General features: G+C 42.4%; 1 long non-coding RNA gene and 1 pseudogene across 1 annotated transcript; both read left to right on the top strand.

Annotated features, from left to right (window-relative positions):
- LOC115381166 (NACHT, LRR and PYD domains-containing protein 12-like) overlaps nucleotides 1–17,688 on the top strand; it is a 47,479-nt pseudogene extending 29,791 nt beyond the window's left edge.
- Nucleotides 17,689–17,877: 189 nt separating this feature from the next.
- Nucleotides 17,878–18,343, top strand: LOC115381916 (uncharacterized). The gene is made up of 2 exons (XR_003930485.1): nucleotides 17,878–18,021; nucleotides 18,288–18,343. It is a non-coding gene; the product is annotated as an uncharacterized LOC115381916 (long non-coding RNA).
- The last annotated feature ends 1,611 nt before the right edge of the window (nucleotides 18,344–19,954 follow it).

Here is a 19,954-nt window from a genome sequence, read left to right as displayed (position 1 = left end):
GAGCTTGAGTTACAGCCTCTATCTGATGGAGCTATATTCCTCTTTCCTATGTCATCTACATACTGCATTACTATGCTCGCAACATCCATATGCTGTAAAGCCTGTGCTATATCCTGTTAAAAACTGATGGACTTCTACATAACCTTGTGGAAGTCGAGTATACGTATATTGTTGTTTCTGATATGTAAAAGCTAAAAGATACTGTGACTCCTTATCTATCGGCATACTGAAAAATGCAGAACAAAGGTCTATTACCGTATACCATTTAGTATCTGGTGGAACATTTGATAGCAACATATGTGGATCAGGGACAACGTATGTGGATCAGGGACGACAGGAGTCTCAGCATCGACAATGGCATTGACAGCTCTTAAATCATGAACCAACCTATCATCTGTAGAATTGTTTTTTTTCTTGATTGGAAGATTGGTGTGTTACATTAACTTTTGTTTTAACTAGCACTCCCATTTCTAGTAATCCTATTCATGGTTGGTTCAATGCCTTTGATTGCATGTTGCTTCAATGGATACTGATTTCTGTATGGCAGTCGAGCATTAGGTTTTACTCTTATGCTGATGGGTTGTGCTGATTTGACTCTACCCACATCAGTCTTATGTCTTGACCATACTTCCAGTGACACTTGTTGGAGAATTAGCGCTTCGTCTTCTTCGAGAGTTGACTGAAGTTCTCCATCTGTCTGATCCAGTAGATCAGGGTTGTTGGTTTTCTCCCCCTCTGGTTGTTGGCACATAGTGCTTGAATCTTCCATTTCCTTGTCAGGGAAATCCACATACCCCGTCTGGTATTGCACATTATGTTGGCTTGTAGTTGGCATAAAATTGTTGGCTCCATCTACCTTGAAAGATCATGGGGTTTTATGCCATGGGTCTTCAGTCAGGTCTACAGCATCAGGCATAGCTGTAGAGGCCTATGCAGGATTCACAGATCCTATTCCAGCCACCACAGATGAACTCATTGCAGCGTGGTTGGAATGTCATCTGTCTCCACTGTCTGCAGAGTCTCTTCTTTCCAGCAGGCATCTCTCTGCCTGGTAGTTGGTTGTGTAGCCCCCTTCTTATCCCTCTTCTTGGAATTTGATAGGTGGGTGGAGCTATTAGGAGCTGTGGGCCGGCGGGTGTCAGCTGTCTCCGCCCGTCCAGCCAAATCCATTGCAGCATTCCTTGCTCTTGATTTACTGTCACAACTTGCTTGCACTGTTCTCCAAGTTGCATTGCCGTCCATTTGTTTGTCAGTTCTTATTCAGATCTTCTTCTCTTCTGTTGCTGAAATTCATCTTCATAATGCTTGATCTTCGATGCCATTTCATCACAACATTTCTCATCAAAGACTCCTAGAGGCCACTTTGCCCTTCGGGAGTTCTGTTGTTCTATTTTCTATACATTTTAGAATTTCTTTTCAAATTTTGGGTGCTGTCATAAGTAGCTGTGCCGGACTCACTTCTCCCGTTGTCTCTTGATCCATTTTAAATCCCATGACTCTTTCCAACAGCTTCTGTGTCTGTGGGGGTAGTTTATATTAGTACAATAAATTATTTATTTATTTCTTTTCTTTTAAAACTGCTGTTCTCAATACTAGTTCTCTAATATAATCATTAGGCATGCTGCGGTTCTCGGTTTTGAACCAAACCCTTCGGTACACCATACATAGATCAATTCACCTATAAACCACGGTCTGTCGTTGCTTAATTAATTAATTTCTTACAGCTGGCCACCTACTTGCAGAACAGATCTCTAGGGCTGTGTTCGAAACCGCATACTGTCTACTACATCCTTACATACTACTATCCATCCTGCATCCTGCTTACTCAGTCCATCAAACAGTATGCGAAGCGTTTACACTACAGCATACTACATAATAACCCACAATGCATTGCACTTCTTCCATGAGCAGAAATCGATCTGCTAAAGCTGATTTCACTTTAGCTCTAAACTCGTCAAATGTATAACTTCATCGAGATTTTTTTTAAAATTAGGCGACAAAGTGGTGGTTTAGAGCCCGAGTGTGTCGTTTATTTGTCCGAATATCAGCCGTTTATGATTTTGTTCGGACGAATTCAGCGAAATTCAAGCCAGCCGCAGTGAGCAACGCACTTCCGGTTATTTTCACCAAAATAAACCACCCCTTTCCCTTTCTCATGCAAAACAACCTCAGTGATAAATCTGTGCTTTTACTTTGAAAACAAGAAGGCAATCTTTCAGCAATATATCTCGCTTAACGTCGCCGTTTGGACCGGTGTCCCGTTAACGGACCACTTATGATGCCAATTATGATGCTTTACCGACGGAGAGTTTTTTCGGCTCTTCAACAAAGATCGGCTCGCCGTCTTCGGTACATCGTGGTCGCTTTCAGCATGGACTAGTTCTCAGATGTAAGGGTTTTTTTTTTTTTTGTTTTTTGTTTTTACTATTTTTAATCATTGTCAATCCAATCAAAATCTCGTAATATGACATACCTACGAGCACAAACAATGGAGGGAAGATTAAATGTAGAACCATACTCAGCTTGCTAAATGTACATCATGAAGAAACAGTCATTGTGAACTGAATAAAGTTTATTCAAATGTCCGTCGCTTTGCATCTTGGGCAATTTCAGTATGGTAGTGAACACACGATGTATACTCAACATTTCTGGCGAATGCAGTATGCATCCGGGAACTTCTCGCATACTCAAAATCGCATACTGCCAGTGTAAACACACTGCATACTCAATAAGTTAGTATGAGTAGTACGTAAGTATGCGGTTTCGAACACAGCCTATGTCTGTCTGCCTGCATGAATAAGCACTCTGCTAAAGAAATCCCCACCCTGCAAGTAGCTGTCCAATCACTGGCTCTCACACCCCCCTTCTGCCTCTGTGTGAAATCTGAGCCAGAGGAGCAAGAGGAGCTCTCACCTACAGATCGCAAATCACCCGTTTCAGAAAGCCATGGCGAGTGAAGGAGTGGAGGAAAACGAGAAGGAAAAGTTTGTCGAGGCATTTTTAAATTTAAATCTGTGTATTTTTCTTCATGTAGTTACATTCAAAACTTCAAAAAGAAAAGAAAATACATTTCGTTTAAAGTCTTTTCTCTCTCTCTTTTTTTTTTAGTGCCTATATGCAAAAATACATACTGAAATGAAACCATAAGCCTAAACTGAGATACGAACCTATCCATGGGAAACCCGTACCCCTAATAATCATCCAATAACTCTTTGCTCCCGTCACTCTGCATCTTTCTCACCAGTTGGGCAGATTTACCTAACTCTCACCTTCCTTTCTGTGAAACGACCGGACCATCCAGCCGTGGATTTTACTGCCATTCCGTGCTGAAATAGATTACTTAGCAGCAAAGTGGCCCGCCTTGATGGTACTTCACTTCAGCTGCGAAGATAATGCATCCAACCCCCCTGCATTCCAGTGGCTCCTGATCCCCGTGTCCAGAGCACGTCGGGGAATTCCCCCTGTACTTGTTAGAATAACACATCTGGTCAAATGCCACAGTTTTCTGAATTATTTCCTGCCGATTTTGCCACAATTCAACTTCAGTTTTCGTTTTTATATCTACATTCTATCCAATAATAAGTTATTTCATGCATCTCAATATCTCTCCATTTCTTCTATGTTCTCAGGAGAGTAATAAATACTCCTTATCACTGCTGCCTCTTCTCACGAGCAGTCACTCCCTCATGGTTGACTCTATTCTCAGCGTACTCTTTTATGCAGCCCTGTACTATAGGGTTCTAAATTTGACTCTTAGTTTCTGTCATCATCCCAAATACAATTTCCTATCTATAATTATCCATACCGTCTCATAATAACTTTAACGTCACAAAAGCTGCAGTATTTAAAATACTCTTTAATCGTCTCGTTTGAAGGCGAACCTGCTGTAACTTTTCCACCTTCTCAATTTAGTCAGTCTTCCTTTTCTGTCTATTTACACTATTTATATCATTTTGCTAAAATACCCTATGATTACATGCGCATTTTATTTACATATGTATTTTTTGGCCAAAGTTTCTGCTCATTTTACCATGCTCTCCTTCAAACTCTCACAGACAGTCTCATACTCACAGTCACCCCTTCTCCTTTCCTCACATCTTTCTAACACTCACTTGCTCTTTTTACACACACTCTCAGACATAGACACAATTACCTCCTCCGCGTCAGAAGGTTTTTTGTTTTACAACCACCCTTTCAGCCCCAAAATTCGCTTTGGCGGTCCAGCTCACAGCTGAGCTGACAAATTGACCTTTGGCGGTAACCGCAGTTGGGACAGATCCGTCCGTGCTTGACCCTCTCCTGGAGTCTCTTGTGTACACTTTCTCTCCTCTCCTGGGAGGTTATTTATGGCAGAGATTACCCATTCAGCCCTAAGGTTAAATTACACAGAAACAACACACTCACATCCAGAAAGTGACGAGTGCTATTTACTTAAAAAAAACCTCGGCAAGCATCTAGACATAAAAATTATGAGTAATTGTTACCTTAATTATTCCAAATAAACATCACTTAACTGCAAAATTCTTTCTTGTTTTAATAAAGATCACTAAAATATTAAAGTACTTAATCTTTCTAAAATTGCCTAAATTATTTTTCTTTAATTTAGTTGAGTAAATAATGTGTGTTAAACATAGCGTTTTGTATTTAATATTCAAACAAGCAAATTTGCATGCATTTTACTCCATGTAAAATTTAGAACATTATCTAAGTATTGATTTACAGTTGTTCCTGTCTAACAAACCCTTAGCAGTATCCGCATCTCCACACTGGCGCCTACTCCCCTCTTAGGAGAATTATCCTCAAGCGGCTCCTACTCTTATACTTAGCCGACCCTTCTCTAGCCACGGTGTCGCTTCCCCCTCAGAAGTCAGGACACATAGCAGCCTGAAGACAGTCCGCGCATGCAAGCGGCCCCTTTTGAACCTTAGCAAGCAGACTCTTTCAGCACCATGGTCGTTACTCTTACGCGGTTTGGTCGTTTTTTGCATTCTGACTCCGAACTCCCCCTCTGAATTTCTTTTAAATCAAATTTTCTTTTTTATCTTTAAAATCACTTTTTAACTTTAATTAGGTTTTTTGGATTAATTTAATCCGGTTTAGATTTCACCTGGGCAAAGACCTGACATAAGCACACAAAAAATTTAGACACAGAATAAATTAATCTGCTTACCTTATCAAATTGTTGTGGCCACAGTGTGCTGAATCGGTCCTCCTCCACAGATAAAAATCCCTCTCCGGTTACTCCTCCTGGCTGGCTCGCCAATAATATGTCGTGGAATTTATTTTAAAAAGTATCCTAGGCCAGTCACGGTGCAAAAAACCCCACAAACATATATTCCAGAAAAAACATAAAATCCTCAAGTGTATCCATTTTGGTTCTTGAAGTCTTCCCTCGTAGTTCTCCTCAGAAAAATCAGGCAGAGTCAGAGTCAGAATGCAAAAGGAGGACTTTATTCCAAAAACACCTCCTGGCAGTCAGACCGACCAAAGAACTGACGCGCCGATCGCTCTCCGCTCCATCTATTTATACTATTTCTTGGGAGTTTGTTGCTTCTCAATTGATTCTTCGTCAAGACACAATTGTTCAAAACCATTCGTTGAGTCTTAGTTGAGTCTTCGTCAAGACACAATTGTTCCCCCCTCCGTATAAAGGTCAATGTCCGTGACCCCTTGGGAGGCCCTCTCAGCCTCCAAGTCTCCAAATGCCAGGTGTTGTGCAACAAATCATAGTGTCACATTTCTTATCCAATGAGCTTCATTTGCACCAGAGGGAGACAGAGAGACAATTGACCTAAAGTCTTGACTTTAGAAAAAACAAACTGTCCAGCTGCCAAGAGGCTGCCGTAAAAATGAAACATGGCAGGCTGGCGAACAGAAAAAGGATACATGTCTTTTCTACGCCTGTGTCGACTAGCATACTATAACTAACAGAGACATGCATTACATGAACACATGAACAATAGTAAATAACATAATAATAAGCATGATGTAAAGAATATTATAAAATTATTCTACAGCTCTCAATGACTTCAACAAAAAAACTCTGTCCTCTAATCTCACTTCTTTCTCTCTTTATTCAGGTTGAGTCAGTGCAGGTTGTCAGAGATCAGCTGTTCCTCTGTGGCCTCAGCTCTGAAGTCCAACCCCTCCCTCCAGAAACATCTGGAACTTCTGGACCTGAGTTGGAACCCTCTGCAGGATTCAGCAGTTGAGCAGCTGTGTGGTTTTCTGGAGAGTCCACTCTGTCGTCTGCAGACTCTGAGGTCAGACTCCATGTTTGAGTGTGTTTCAGTAAAGTAGTGTTGACACTAAAGGTCAGACATCAGGCTGATCTGAGAGTGATCCACACTGAGGATCTCCAGGAGAAACGGAGCTTCTTCTCTGGTCTTTAGTCCTGTGACTGTGGCAGAGCCGTGTGCAGCTCCACATTTCAAAGCTTGCCAATCAGAAGTAAATCAGGGCGGCTCAGAAGTCTTGTATGAGTGATGCTTGTCGAAGTTTAGTCTGCATGGGCTGATGTTATGTGTGGATATATATTACAACCTGAAAATGGACAACAGTGTTGTCCCAAATAGACCCTTCCCAGATAGACGAAACCATTTGTACACAGCCAAAAAGCCAGTGTTAAATCAGCTCTGAGAGAACTAAATTTAATCGCAGGAAAGTGTGTATGTGCGTCCACTATTTTCAGTGTTAATTTAACACTAACTCCAGTGTTAATGTTTTTACACTCAGCTCTAGTTATTTCAACACTCCAATGAGTTCAAAACTAACTCTTGCTAATGTGTGTGTAGGGTCAATAGTACTCTACACTAGTGTCATTTTTATAAAATGTTACACCGGCACCAATGGGTGTGAAATTTAACTGCCAATAAACCCACCTCCCTGAACCACCACAACCACCCACAAAACCTGTCACAAAAACACAAGGTAAAAAAAACTTCTTTAAAAAAAACTTATTTAATGGCCATCACACACATTAACAATCTGCATGAATTCACATATAATTACAGTATGTAACAAGGTACACTTGGGAATCAGTATCATATGAAAATTGCCTGTCACAAGGTCTGTAATATACCAGGTCATTTACACAGATCATTGTGAAAACCTCATTTTTCTCCTCAATACCAAATGTATTTCAGTGATCATCAAAAAAAAATCTGAGACTTTACATATCAAGTGATAGACATTGTTGTCTTTAACAATTATGTTGTCAGTCCTGTTGAACATGGCATTTCATTTTCAACTCCAGTAACCACATGCATTCCAATTTGAAACTCTGTGCCGTCGTCTTTGACCCAGGAAGTGGTGAAAATTGACGATACATCAAAAGCCTCATTCAGTACCTCTCCACCCTCTGTGCTGCTGACCAGGACTTCAGAAACAGGACCAAACTGTAATCTTTGGAAATAAAAGTTCTCAAAATGAAATGCTAACTGAAACTGATGTTTCTTAACCAGTGTCTTAGCAATGTTTTTGAAGTTCTTAACAATGTCTTGACGTCATTATGCTTTCCTTCAAATCGCATGCACCAAATGTGCATGAGTGGTCCAATTCTTCTGATACAGCTTGGGTAGTGGATCATATGGTGATGTTTTGGAATCAAATTGTACTCCGGAAATATGGATTTAAAAAGTTTGTGATGTTCAAAAATCAAATGCTTCAAGTCAATACCATGAGTTACAGTTGGTGAAAACACAATGTTTACAATTTGAATTAAAAGGAGTAACAATTGCCAATGGGTCCTCTCTGTTAACTAAATCTCCAAATATCAGTGGGACATTGCATAGGAGGCACCATGACTGGATAGCATTTCCAAGATCTTTGCTGTGGTCATCCAGCTTAAGCCCACCTGGCCTGTTCTTTCTCTGAGTATATCCATAATTAAAGCTGATGATTCTTTCAGACAATAAACTCAGGGATATTGAATTTTTGCTCAAATACTGAAACAAAAGCTTCATCTCATATTGCACCACTCCTTCTAACAGGTCATGCATTATGTCAACAGCGTAATTGTCTGATGAATGGAAAAACTGGAGGGATTTGAGTGGACAGTCTCGTTTGACACCAAATGCTGATTTCAAAGCAGGATTCTTGGATGGCACGAACTGTTCAACATGAAGGTCTTTTGAACGAAGAGTTAAGCCTGAGTGATCTTCACTGAAAACTGACTGATATTCACTTTCTCAGCTAAACATAACATTAGTAACATAACAACAGTAAGTCGCACTGAATGATTCAACAAAACCAAAAAGTGCGTGTAGAGCTAAATTGTCTCCTGTCACCTGAATGACTGAACCCTTCACAGGTGTAGCTGAAAAGGGCAATTGTATTCCTTCGGTCTCCAAAATCTTAAGATCATCAATAAGTGGCATCAGAATTGGATCAAACCCGTATTTCTTCAGATCCTCTGAATGAATGAAATGAATATTCATTAACACAGAATTGCGCTTTGGTGATAATATTTTTCAAAAAAAATAAACACATCCAAGCTTGTGCATCCCTTTTTTGAACCCAATGGATTGGAAGTTTCAAAGTCATCATAGTAGAGCTGGATCTGAAGAGCAAGTTCTTTCTGAGCAAATAAACTATGATTTTTAAAGTTGGACCCATCACTTATATCTCTGTAAAATCCGTCCTGATGCAGTTTTGCTTCTTGGAAACTGTTACATAGATGAGATAGAGCCCTGGATAGGCTCATATATAAACTTATCATTGACTGGAACTTACCTGTATGTGCCTGTTTTTTTTATCTCTTCTCACATCAAAACGGACCCCAAGAACATGCTCGACAGGTTCTACTATACCATTTTTCTTCAAAATGCTTCATCCTTTTATATTCTGTGTTAAGACATGAAAATGGGTTTTCTAAATGATCAAAACAACCTTCAACTCTATCCAAAGTTTCTTGAGATGTATCAGAAGACAAACAATTAACAAACTTTGCGTGAGCATGGATGTGATTAACCAGTTCCTCCACTGATCCAACCAGACACTGCACAGTACTCTCTGGAACACCTGAGGCTTGAACTTGAGCAATAACAGAGCTGCACATGTCGAGACTCGAGAGTGTTCTTCTTTTCAACTGGAACATGTGTTGTGACTCTCACAGGAGGATCCATATTCAGTGGTGTGGAAGGTCCAGCCACAGGCTCGAATTCAGAACTGCTGACAGGATCTGGATCAAGACAAACTTTGTGTGCTGAAGATAGGTGGCGCTGGTAACCAGACAGGGTTGGGGAGTAAGGGATTACATGTAACGGCGTTACGTAATCAGGATACAAAAAATTGTAACTGTAATCCGTTACAGTACACGCAAAAAATATGTAATCTCGTTACAGGTACTTCTGATAAAAACACGGATTACTGAGCGGGATTACTTTTGAAAATCAGACGGAACAACAGACCAGCAACAACAGACATCCGTGCCGTATACAGACATTGTGACGCTTTACAACACTTTACAGCACTTTACGGCACAAACCACCACACCGTAGATCTATAAACAATAGACATCGTAGATATATAAATGATATGACACCATCGACCGCTGTCTTGGAGCAGCCTCTCGCTCTGTTTAACCGTGAATGAAACAACCCGTGTTGCCACGAATTTTACTGCCTGCTGCTGGAGTCATGGCTGCTCTAGAGAGAGAAACTCATTCTTTGACTGGAAACGTAGACATTTTGTATTTAAGTCAGAAGAGGCCCAGAACTTCTCTTTAGAAATTAAATTCTGTCTCCCAGCTGTGAAAATGCTCTCAACATCCAGGAACTCATCAAACCTGAAGACACATCTACAGGTATGAAACACACCTGAACTCACAGTGAAGCTAAAGTGTTGTTAGCCTGCTGACCTGTCAGTAACCTGCTGCTGAGAACCACAGCCTCACCAGGCTGAACTCAGAAGAATCTGATGGAGGCAATAATATCTTCAGCCTGGATGGAGGATTATTGGAGACTGCATGTTTCCTTCTGTCACTGAGGAATGAATCAACTCTGAACTCTTGAAAAAATACTGTGCAAGGCCGACGTGAACACAAAACACTGCTCCTCATCCTGTAGTGACTACAGCAGTACAGCTACAAAGCATTTGAGTATAAATAAAAGTGTGTTAACACTGTCAATGTGGCTCCTGGTTCTGCTGCTGGACTGTAGAACTACTAGAGGAACACAGTCTGGACTGATGGTTCTGATCCTGAGTCAGAAAGAAAGTCAGATTCTCAGTAGGTTTAGAGGATGTCATCTTGTTGGTATTAATTGCACACTCAGAACACTCACAGCATTTGTTTACTGTGTGGAGTTGTCAATACACTGTGAGGATGACACGTTGTTTCTGTCTTTATTTTTTATGTTTGGTGGTGAAGTAATCTAAAAGTAACTAAAAGTAATCTGGTACATTACTTTTTGATTGAAGTAATTAGAGTAAGTTACTGATTACATTTTTTGACAAGTAACTTGTAACTGTACCGGATTACAATTTAAAAGTAACCCTCCCAACCCTGTAACCAGAATATGTATAAAAAACAAATGAACAACCAGACTCTCCACAATTCAAGCGCAGAGACCTTCCGGGATACATTCCATGCTCAAATGTCCAAATAACACTGAACAACTGGTGTGGTGTGCCTTGCAAATGAAACGTGTACATTTCTGATCAAAATGCAGGGTCTTCAAACTTCACAGTGAAGAAGCCTTGCTCTGATTTCTTTTACCCGGGGACTCTCTTTCACTTTGCCAACGTCGATGCCATACACGGTGGTCTGGATGAAGGTGAAGAAGCTGGACAGCGCATCATCATAGGAAACGGCAAAAGTATAAAGCGCCTTGAAGAGCTCAAAGGCAGCAACTGGGGTCTGCATCCTGCAGGGAATGGCCTTCTGGTCCAGGATGATGTAGAAATCCTGGAGGCTTCTTTCGCCAACACCGAGAAGAAAGGGCTGTTTGCGGACAGTTTCCTGGAGGAAGGTTTCCATGCTTGACCCCACCTGAGAAAGAGAGAGAGACAGGTTAATATTTGATTGTCAGATGTACACAACTAAGGAATTCAAAGATGGATCTAAGAAAGAACCAGGGCTGGTCCCGAATATCTGAATATTCAGTCGCTATTAGAGATGAGCAAGTTCACCACTATCTGTATCTGTATCTGTATCTGTTTACCAACCAAATTATCGGTATCTGTATCTGTACTCAGAGGGGGTGTGGCCTAAACCGGAAGTGGAGTGGTTTAACCAGAAATCGGGTGGGGCAGAAATAGGTACACTATTTCAAGCCTGAAATTGATATGGATTGCTCAGAAGTAGCTATATTTATTGTTTATTTGAAAACTATTTACAGAACAGTCTCAATGATACACTTTAAAAGTTTTTTTATTTCAGTCAGAACATGAACATTTTTAAAGTTATATAAATGATTATTTATTCACACAACAGCCTCTCAGAATAAAGATTTGAATATTTTGGTCACAAGAGTAAAGGATCTATATTTTAAGTGTATGAATGAATTTACATAACAGCTTCTCTGTAATTGTTGTCCGGACTCCAGCTGGAGTCCAAGGAAGGAACAGGCCTTCCTGGTTTGGGACTGCCTCCCACCACGATCCCCACCAGAATCTCCCCGGTGTCCCGGAAACCTCTCATCCCCCCTGCTGAGCTTCCTGGTCCTGTCTGCGGCTGCAGCGCCGATTGTAGAGGACCTCGGTCCAGTTATCATCTCTCTCCCACAGATCACACCCTCCCGGTGGAGCACAAGCCCAAATTATTGTGAAAAAGAAGAGAAAAAAGGAAGAAAAAAAAACGCGAGGGAAAACGAAAATTAACCCCCCCCCCAAAAAAAAAAAAAAACCCCGAGCGTGCACAGTCACGCGACGTTTCGACTTTAAAAGGTTTTCCTCAGGCACAATGCACACTAGACAGAAATTAAATACCGAATTTTAATTTACCAGCACTGATTGCTTTTCTCACAAGGATCCTGTCGTCTCGGTGGAGCACGGAGCAGAATGAAAGACCAATGAGGATTTCCCATCAGCACGAGTACAAATAATGACTGACAATGCTCGGGCTGTACTCAGAATCTGAAAAAATGCATTATCTGCAACGAGTACTCATTTAAAATGAGTATTCGGCTCACCCCAAGTCGCTGTGATGACATTCGGCGATTAATTTTGCGATCCGAACTTTCACCCACTCACACGGTGCGCGTTCCATGCATGCACACCGAATCACGCATACTCAGGGAGCTTTTCCGTGCTCCAGACTGTTTATCTGCCCCTTTATTACAAATTATTTACAGAAAATGAGGTACATACATTGTCAGTCTGTGATCATTTGGTATCAAAGTGTATTTTGACTTTTTTTCTGTTTCTGAAACGCGAGGGCGGCGCCCAAGTGATTAGATACTTTCACTTCTGTCGGCAGACCTTCTCATTCCTCCTGATAGGCTGCTCTCTCCGTCCACCAGTTTTTCACTCTCTGGAAGTCTTTGTAGACGAGCTACAGCCTGACAGCTTCACACAGTTACTTTTCAAAGTGGCGTCCGACGTGTTTTTGTCGCTCTGGTGCATGCGTATACTGGCGGCTAAATTGAAAGGGAATTTAAATAGACAATGTAAAACAGTGCAACGACAACTTAAAGGACAAGTTCGGTTTTCAGCAGTTTTCACGTTGCTTACAGAATGAAGTACAACAATATACTCACCGAGAAGGCTTTCCTGATCAGAACAGTGCTTCGGGAGAAATTTAGATCCAAAATCCAGCGGTGCACATCCCTATAGTGTCCAAAACTCATTAGTTTCACCAGTATTTCATCATGGTCCGCTCACGCCACTCCTCCATGACAGCCCTGTGTCGCAGGATATGTCTTACCATATATGCAGATATATGTTCAATGTGAATGTACTACTTGGCGTTCACGCGTATCTACGCCTATAACTAGATATCTATGTCTATATCTAGGCGGTAGTGTGACGAGAGCTACGGAAGCCACAGTGTTGTTTTGTGTGTGTTTTTTTGACTGCCGATGCTGCCCATGAGTAAAAAGTGATAGTAACCCCTGTTGATTTACACCAACACTAAGAAAATAACACTGGCACATTTGCTGTGTAAAAGATGCATTTCAGGACAAATTCTGGTCAAAATTGTTGTATTATCAGCTCATTGCCACAGAACCCCTGAAAATACTTTATTTGTCCTCCGTTTTGATGTGATCATGAGCCATTTGGTACGTGTCCATCTCAGACAGATCCAATCATAAAGATGAATTTCAGGAGAAATTCTGGTCTTCATCATGTTGCTTTAAACTTCTTCTTATAATTCCTCAAGTGTTTTGGTGAAGTCCGCACGAGTATCACGGATGTTTTTCATTTTCTGTGGGCAACTCCAACAGTGTCCTTCACCCCCCATGCTCTCAGGCTCGAACCCTAGTTCATAGTTCAATGTATCTCATGATATCAACAAATTGGCGAGTTCCACTGAAAAGGGGCGGAGTCATGTGATGTTTTCGATCCTACTCTTGAATAATTAATACCTATCTCTAGTGTTGCAGTCCAGACCACATAAACCGAGTCCGCGGTGTGTCCAGACTGTGTCAAAACCGAGACCATATCAAATTTAACTGAACCATTTTATTCAACACTGATTCAATGTAGTTTTTAAACAAGTGTCCTGACAGCCTGTCTGGTTCTGTCCAAGACACACAGCATTTAAATCTCCTTTCCACCATCTCAGAAGCTGAGACGTTGTTCCGCCTCGTGATGTTGGAGGATGAATGAATCGTTCAAAACTCGCTGGTTCATTGGTGGCTAACAGCTAAGCTAACAGCAGGCTGCTTTTATAGAGTGTGGCCCTTAAAGCAGCAGGGAGCTCACACAGCACAGCAGGTTATTTACTGATGCAGAGGTTTTCAACCAGGTTATGGAGGCAGTTTGGAAGGAGCTGGATACAAGTCATTGTTATTGGACTGCATTAAAAAAAATTGAAATCATAAAAATTTCTCAGTGTTTCTTAGCTGTTTGTGTGAAGATTTTGCTCGTGCGCTATGTTCACTCACATCCTGTGCACCTCCTGGGCCCCCAATCCTTAAAACCTAGTGACGCCTCTGTCTGTCAACATGAAGACTCACTGCTCACTGATCACTGAGCAGAAGCAGAAATCATTGGTGAATCATGTGACAGCAGTCTGATTCTTGGCTCTTTCAGAGTGATCACACAATTTAATAAGTAACACTGCCTCATAACGCCTGGTCTCCAGACTGAGACTGGTCTTCAGTGCAACACTACCTCTCTTGGTTAAATATGAATCATTACTGATCACTACATGCTCTATAAATGATTGATGAATGATGAATGATGATTCCCAACACGAGATCTGAGATGTGTGTGAAAAGAGCTCTTCTCCTCCTGTTGGCTTCAGCTGTTTGGACTTTACATTTCTAAACTCTTCCAGTCTGAACCTTCTTCAGCTCTCAATGGCTTCAACATCAAACTTTGTCCTCTAATCTCACTTCTTTCTCTCTTTATCCAGGTTGCAGGACTGCAGTTTGTCAGAGATCAGCTGTTCTTCTGTGGCCTCAGCTCTGAAGTCCAACCCCTCCCTCCAGAAACATCTGGAACATCTGGACCTGAGCTGGAACCCTCTGCAGGATTCAGCAGTTTCTCAGCTGTGTGGTTTTCTGGAGAGTCCACTCTGTCGTCTGCAGACTCTGGAGTGAGTTGACTTTGTGTTTGAGTGTGTTTCAGTAAAGTAGTGTTGACACTAAAGGTCAGACATCAGGCTGATCTGAGAGTGATCCACACTGAGGATCTCCAGGAGAAACAGAGCTTCTTCTCTGGTCTTAGTCCTGTGACTGTGGCAGAGCCGTGTGCAGCTCCACATTTCAAAGCTTGCTGTAGAAGCCATAACGTAATAACTACCCATAATGTAATAAATTTTGCCTTTTTTAAATGTAATAGGCCCATAACTATAACGTAATAAAAGTCCTGAACCTATAACGTAATAACTTTTGACCAATAATGCAATAACTTATTATGTTATGGGCCTGATGCAAAAAAAACCCTTTGAAAATGTAGAAACTGAGCCGATAACTGAATAACCAGCCAAGAGTGTAATACATTTGCAATTTTTGACAATGTTATATGCAAATAACATAATAACTGACCGTAATAGCGTATAGAACAGGGGTCGCCAATTACATTTGGCGGCGGGCCACTTTTTTTGGGGGCACTTCAGTCACGGGCCAAGGGGTCTCCAGGCTAGCGGACTGGGGGGGGGGGGGGGGGGGGGGGGGGGGGGGGGGGGGGGGGTGGGTCAGCGGTCGTATTTCACGCGCTGCATTCGCGCAACAAATGACACATACCACGCTTAGACGCCCGGTTTATCGCTGGTGTGAATTCATTCGCGGACGCGTCACGCTGGAAACAAATATGCAACACAGAACATCCTCGCAGAAAACATCACAGCTCCTCACTCACCGCCTCCTGCAGCAGCAGTGGACAGGACTCTTCTGTCTGTCCCACAGTCCTGTGTGCAACCGGCTTTCTGGTGTCTGTGTGTGTGTGGTGTGTGTGTGTGTGTGTGTGTGTGGTGTGCGCGCGCCGAGCGGCGCATCCTGACGATGGTGCGGGTTTTGTGTCTTTTTGTTTTTATGACCGTTTTTACTGTTCAACACTTTTATGAATATGAGAAGTGCAAGTCGACGGGCTCGCGTGTTTTTTTCCCTGGAAACGCTCGCCGCCGGCCGCTCGCCGCGCACCTCCCTTGCGCTCTATGTTCACCAGACGAGGGGCCACTCTCTTTATTTCAGTGACAAACCGGAAACCACAACGAAACAGCACATCTTTCAAAGATTGTCTATTGCAACACAATGACAGATATCGCACTCCAACAGGGGTGCGTGCGTGCGCTGGAGGGCCCGGGTAATGCGTGGGTTTGTGCGCGCGCAGGTTGGAATCCTCTCGCGGGCCGGATTGAACGGTTCGGCGGGCACATATTGGCCCGCGGGCCGCTAATTGCCGACCCCTGGTATAGAATATCAGTTAGTGCCTCAAAAAAGTCTAATTTTGTCATGAAAAAATGCAATCTTATTTAAACTCCATAACAGTTGTTCCTTAAGGTGAATTAAGGAGTTTTTCAACTTTAAAAATACTTATTTTTCCACCATAATAGTTACAAATATTCAATGATGAGTAGAATGTGCCCTGACATGTTTATTGCAAGCACCGCTAACAGCGCTAAATTGTCACTTGAAAGAGAGTTTGAGAGCGTTTCACTAAGCTGGAGTTATGTAAGGCCTGCAGGGCCCGTTGTTTCGCATGAAACTTGCAAACCTCTGAATGCACCTTTAAAAGGTGCATTAAGGAGTTTGCAAGTTTTATGGGGGTTCTAACGTGTTTTAGTTCAGGAGCCACATCCAGCTCAGTTTCATCTTGAGTGGGCCGCAGCAGTAAAATAGAGACAAAATAATCTTTACATTGAAGCTTTAAGTTTTTCTTTGTTGTGCTGCAGAGTATACCTGATGCAAATGTGTATTTTCACAAACAAAACAAGAAAATGTTGACAATCTCACCATGAAGCCAACTTTTAAACCTTTGAAAATACAGTGAAATGTCAGAGAACTTCTCCTGTAGCTGTTGTAATATGCATGTTTTTCCAAACTCACCCTGACAGCCAGAGCCTTATCCCCTGTTTTGCTGTGATCATGAGCCATTTAGGACGCGCCATCTCAGACAGATCCATTCATAAAGATGAATTTCAGTACAATTCTGGTCTAGATCATGTTGCTTTATACTTTTTCATTATTTTTCTTTCACGTGTTTGATGAAGTCTATACGAGGATCACGTGTATTTTTCAGTTTCTCTGAGAAACTCCAACAGTATCCTTCACCCCCCATGCTCTCGGGCTGGGACCCTAATTCATAGTTCAGTGTATCTCATGATATCAACTAATTGGTCCTGATCCTGAATTGAGTCTGAACCTTCTTCAGCTCTCAATGACTTCAACATCAAACTCTGTCCTCTAATCTCACTTCTTTTTCTCTTTATTCAGGTTGTGGAATTGCAGTTTGTCAGAGATCAGCTGTTCTTCTGTGGCCTCAGCTCTGAAGTCCAACCCCTCCCTCATGAACCATCTGGAACATCTCGACCTGAGTAGGAACCGTCTGCAGGACTCAGGAGTTTCTCAGCTGTGTGGTTTTCTGCAGAGTCACTCTGTCGTCTGCAGACTCTGAGGCAGTTGACTGTCTGTTCCTGTTGTAGAAGGAGAAATGTTTGTCAGCAGCTGTGATCTGAGACTCTGATCCTGCAGTGAGAGAGTGGACTGAGCTCAGCAGCAGCTGACTGGTGTGTGTGGACATAAGGAGGAGTGTGAATGTTGTGCTGACATGTGGATGATGTGTGTGATGAAGATCCACAACAACAGAACAGCTCATTGATCAGGACTCAGTAATGTGGAGCTGCTCATTTCTCCATCAACACATCTGATTGGTTCCTCCTCATTGATTCTGCTGCTTTCTCTCTTTATTCAGGTTGAGCAGCTGCAGTTGTCAAGGATCAGCTGTTCTTCTCTGGCCTCAGCTCTGAAGTCCAACCCCTCCCACCTGAAGAAGCTGCACCTGCGTTACAACCGTCTGCAGGCTCCAGATGTGCAGCAGCTGGTTGATCTTCAGCAGAGTCCAGACTGCAGCCTGCAGACTCTGAGGTCAGTAGATGGTTGGAGCAGGGTTTCCGCCAGACCTTTTCAGTGTGACCCCCTCAGTGTGTTGGTGTGACAGTGGTGGTCCTTCATGAGCTCTGAGCTGCTGACTGCTGCTCTGAACAGGACTGAAGTCCTCACTGCTTCACAGAGACTCTGATCATCTCCTCTCATCTCTCTGCAGCTGGAAATGAGAGCAGAGCTTCATCCAGCAGTGAGTGACAGAGGAACCAGCAGAATATCTGCAGTGTGAAGAGCTGTGAGAGTCCAGCATCGAACCAGGGTTCCTCTGGATGTGACTCACTGGTTAACAGGAGAGTTCCATGTTAAAATGGTTGCAGATCTTTTGGTAAAGATTCATACTGTCTTCGATTACTTAGTAGCTAAAAAGGTTCTTTTAAATACAGATAGTGAGAGTAAAGTTACCTCTACTAGTTTCGGTCACATCTGGTGACCTTCCTCAGGAGGCGCGTCACGTGATGGGAAGCGACGTGTCAAATAGGCTGCTGGCTCTTCTGATGTTTTCCAGACAGTAGGGGGAAATTACACCCCCTGCTGTCTGAGGCCTTCTCCAGGACTGCATCCCACGTGCGTGACAAGGGTGCAGATCTGTTCCAGACAAAGACAGATGGTGTTTGACTCCATGAATCAGTTTATAAAAATGACAGACTTCAGAGCTTTGCTTCAGTAACAGTGAAGCTCCTTTTCTGACCAAATCAAATGATTCTGGATTCCATCAGTGGATCCTGAACACTGTTTCTCATATCCAGGTCTGGAGTCAAGAAGTCAAGTCTGCTTCAGAGAATCTGCCTGGGATTGGAAAATAGTTTGTTGCAGAATTTAAATCAAGTTGATGAACAAGAAGAAAAAATGTTCTGCAGCTTCAGTCCTTTGAAGTCAGTCAGATTTGTGTCGTGTGTAGAGAAACTTTCCTGATGTGTCAGAGGTCAGTGGACTGGTGGAAACATGGAGCTGCAGACGTCCTCTGGGTTCAATATGCCTGTTTATATGTGTGTGTGTGTGTGTGTGTGTGTGTGTGTGTGTGTGTGTGTGTGACCCCAGAATAAATGAATATGATCCAGCTGTTGTTCCCTCTGACTCCAAAGTGTCATTTCCTGCTCATCAGGTCCATATTCTGGGGTCATGACCTCCAGTGGCCTCTTGCTCTTTTCCAGTGATCCCTGAAGGGAAGCCTGGCCTCCAGAAGAGGAGCAGCTTCCATTCTGCTGGGACTCAGTCTCCCACCAAGCAGCTCACGTCCTCCACCTAGACCACCACATGGGGGCAGTATTGCCCTGTTTTCTGTCTCCCCCTTCCTGTGTGCATCAATGAGTCAGAACATTTGGAAATACAACTCTCCCTCCAATGTCAGAAATGGTGACTTCCTCCAGTTGTGATAATGGAGGTGGATGGATTATTTCTTTGTGTCTTGCGTCTTGAAGTTGGTATTTCTGACATAAAGACTGAAAAGAAAGTCGAGCCCATCATGATAGAGGTCCATTATTTTCTGCACTCCTTGTTGTTCCATAATCTAAATCCCCATCTTTATTACCTGGAGTGATCCGACAGATCAATGGATACTTTTTAAGTGGAGACCGGGGACAGCTGTGACACAGGGACAGTTGTAACACTCTCAGTTTGACCAGTCAGGAAGGAGCTGTGGTGCTGTCCTCAATACGGCCCATGCCAACTTCCAAAGTGAGCTCACAGGTGAAGTTTCATGTCCCTATTGTAAAAGCTCTCTGTTTTAGACAAGAAAAACTATTTTTCAGGCAAGAAAGTAAAAATTTTCTCCCTAAATATTTTTTTCACAGTGTCCTTTGTGTTGCAGATGCAGTTCTTTCACTTACATAAGAGCAATTACTAGTTTCTCTAGTTCAGTTTGATGTGTTACAGTCGTGCCAGCTTTGAAGCTAAATGCTAAAACTGGTTAGCTTTTTACTTGGCTGCCTGGGACGGGGATGGTTGTAACACTTTTTAATAAGAAAATGACATTATCCTTGTCACATTTCCACCACACTGTAGTCACAAATTGCAGCCCCGAGATCGTAGCGTGTATGATCTGTTTAAAAAATGTATCAACACAGCCAGCGACGCCTGGATGAGGATGAATCCTGCTAAAACCACGAGCATCTACAACATCCTGGATCTGGTTAACACCTGCACTTTGCTGCGACACCAAACAACACACAATCTAGATTTCAAAGTACACAAATATGGCCTTTTAAATCTCAGATGATGACTCTTCAGCTGATTAAAACATCTGC

This window comes from Salarias fasciatus, chromosome 3 (assembly GCF_902148845.1).
Source record: "Salarias fasciatus chromosome 3, fSalaFa1.1, whole genome shotgun sequence".
In the NCBI taxonomy this organism is placed as follows: Eukaryota; Metazoa; Chordata; class Actinopteri; order Blenniiformes; family Blenniidae; genus Salarias; species Salarias fasciatus.
Note: the sequence above shows the minus strand (reverse complement) of the source record. Positions and strands in the feature narration are given on the sequence as shown.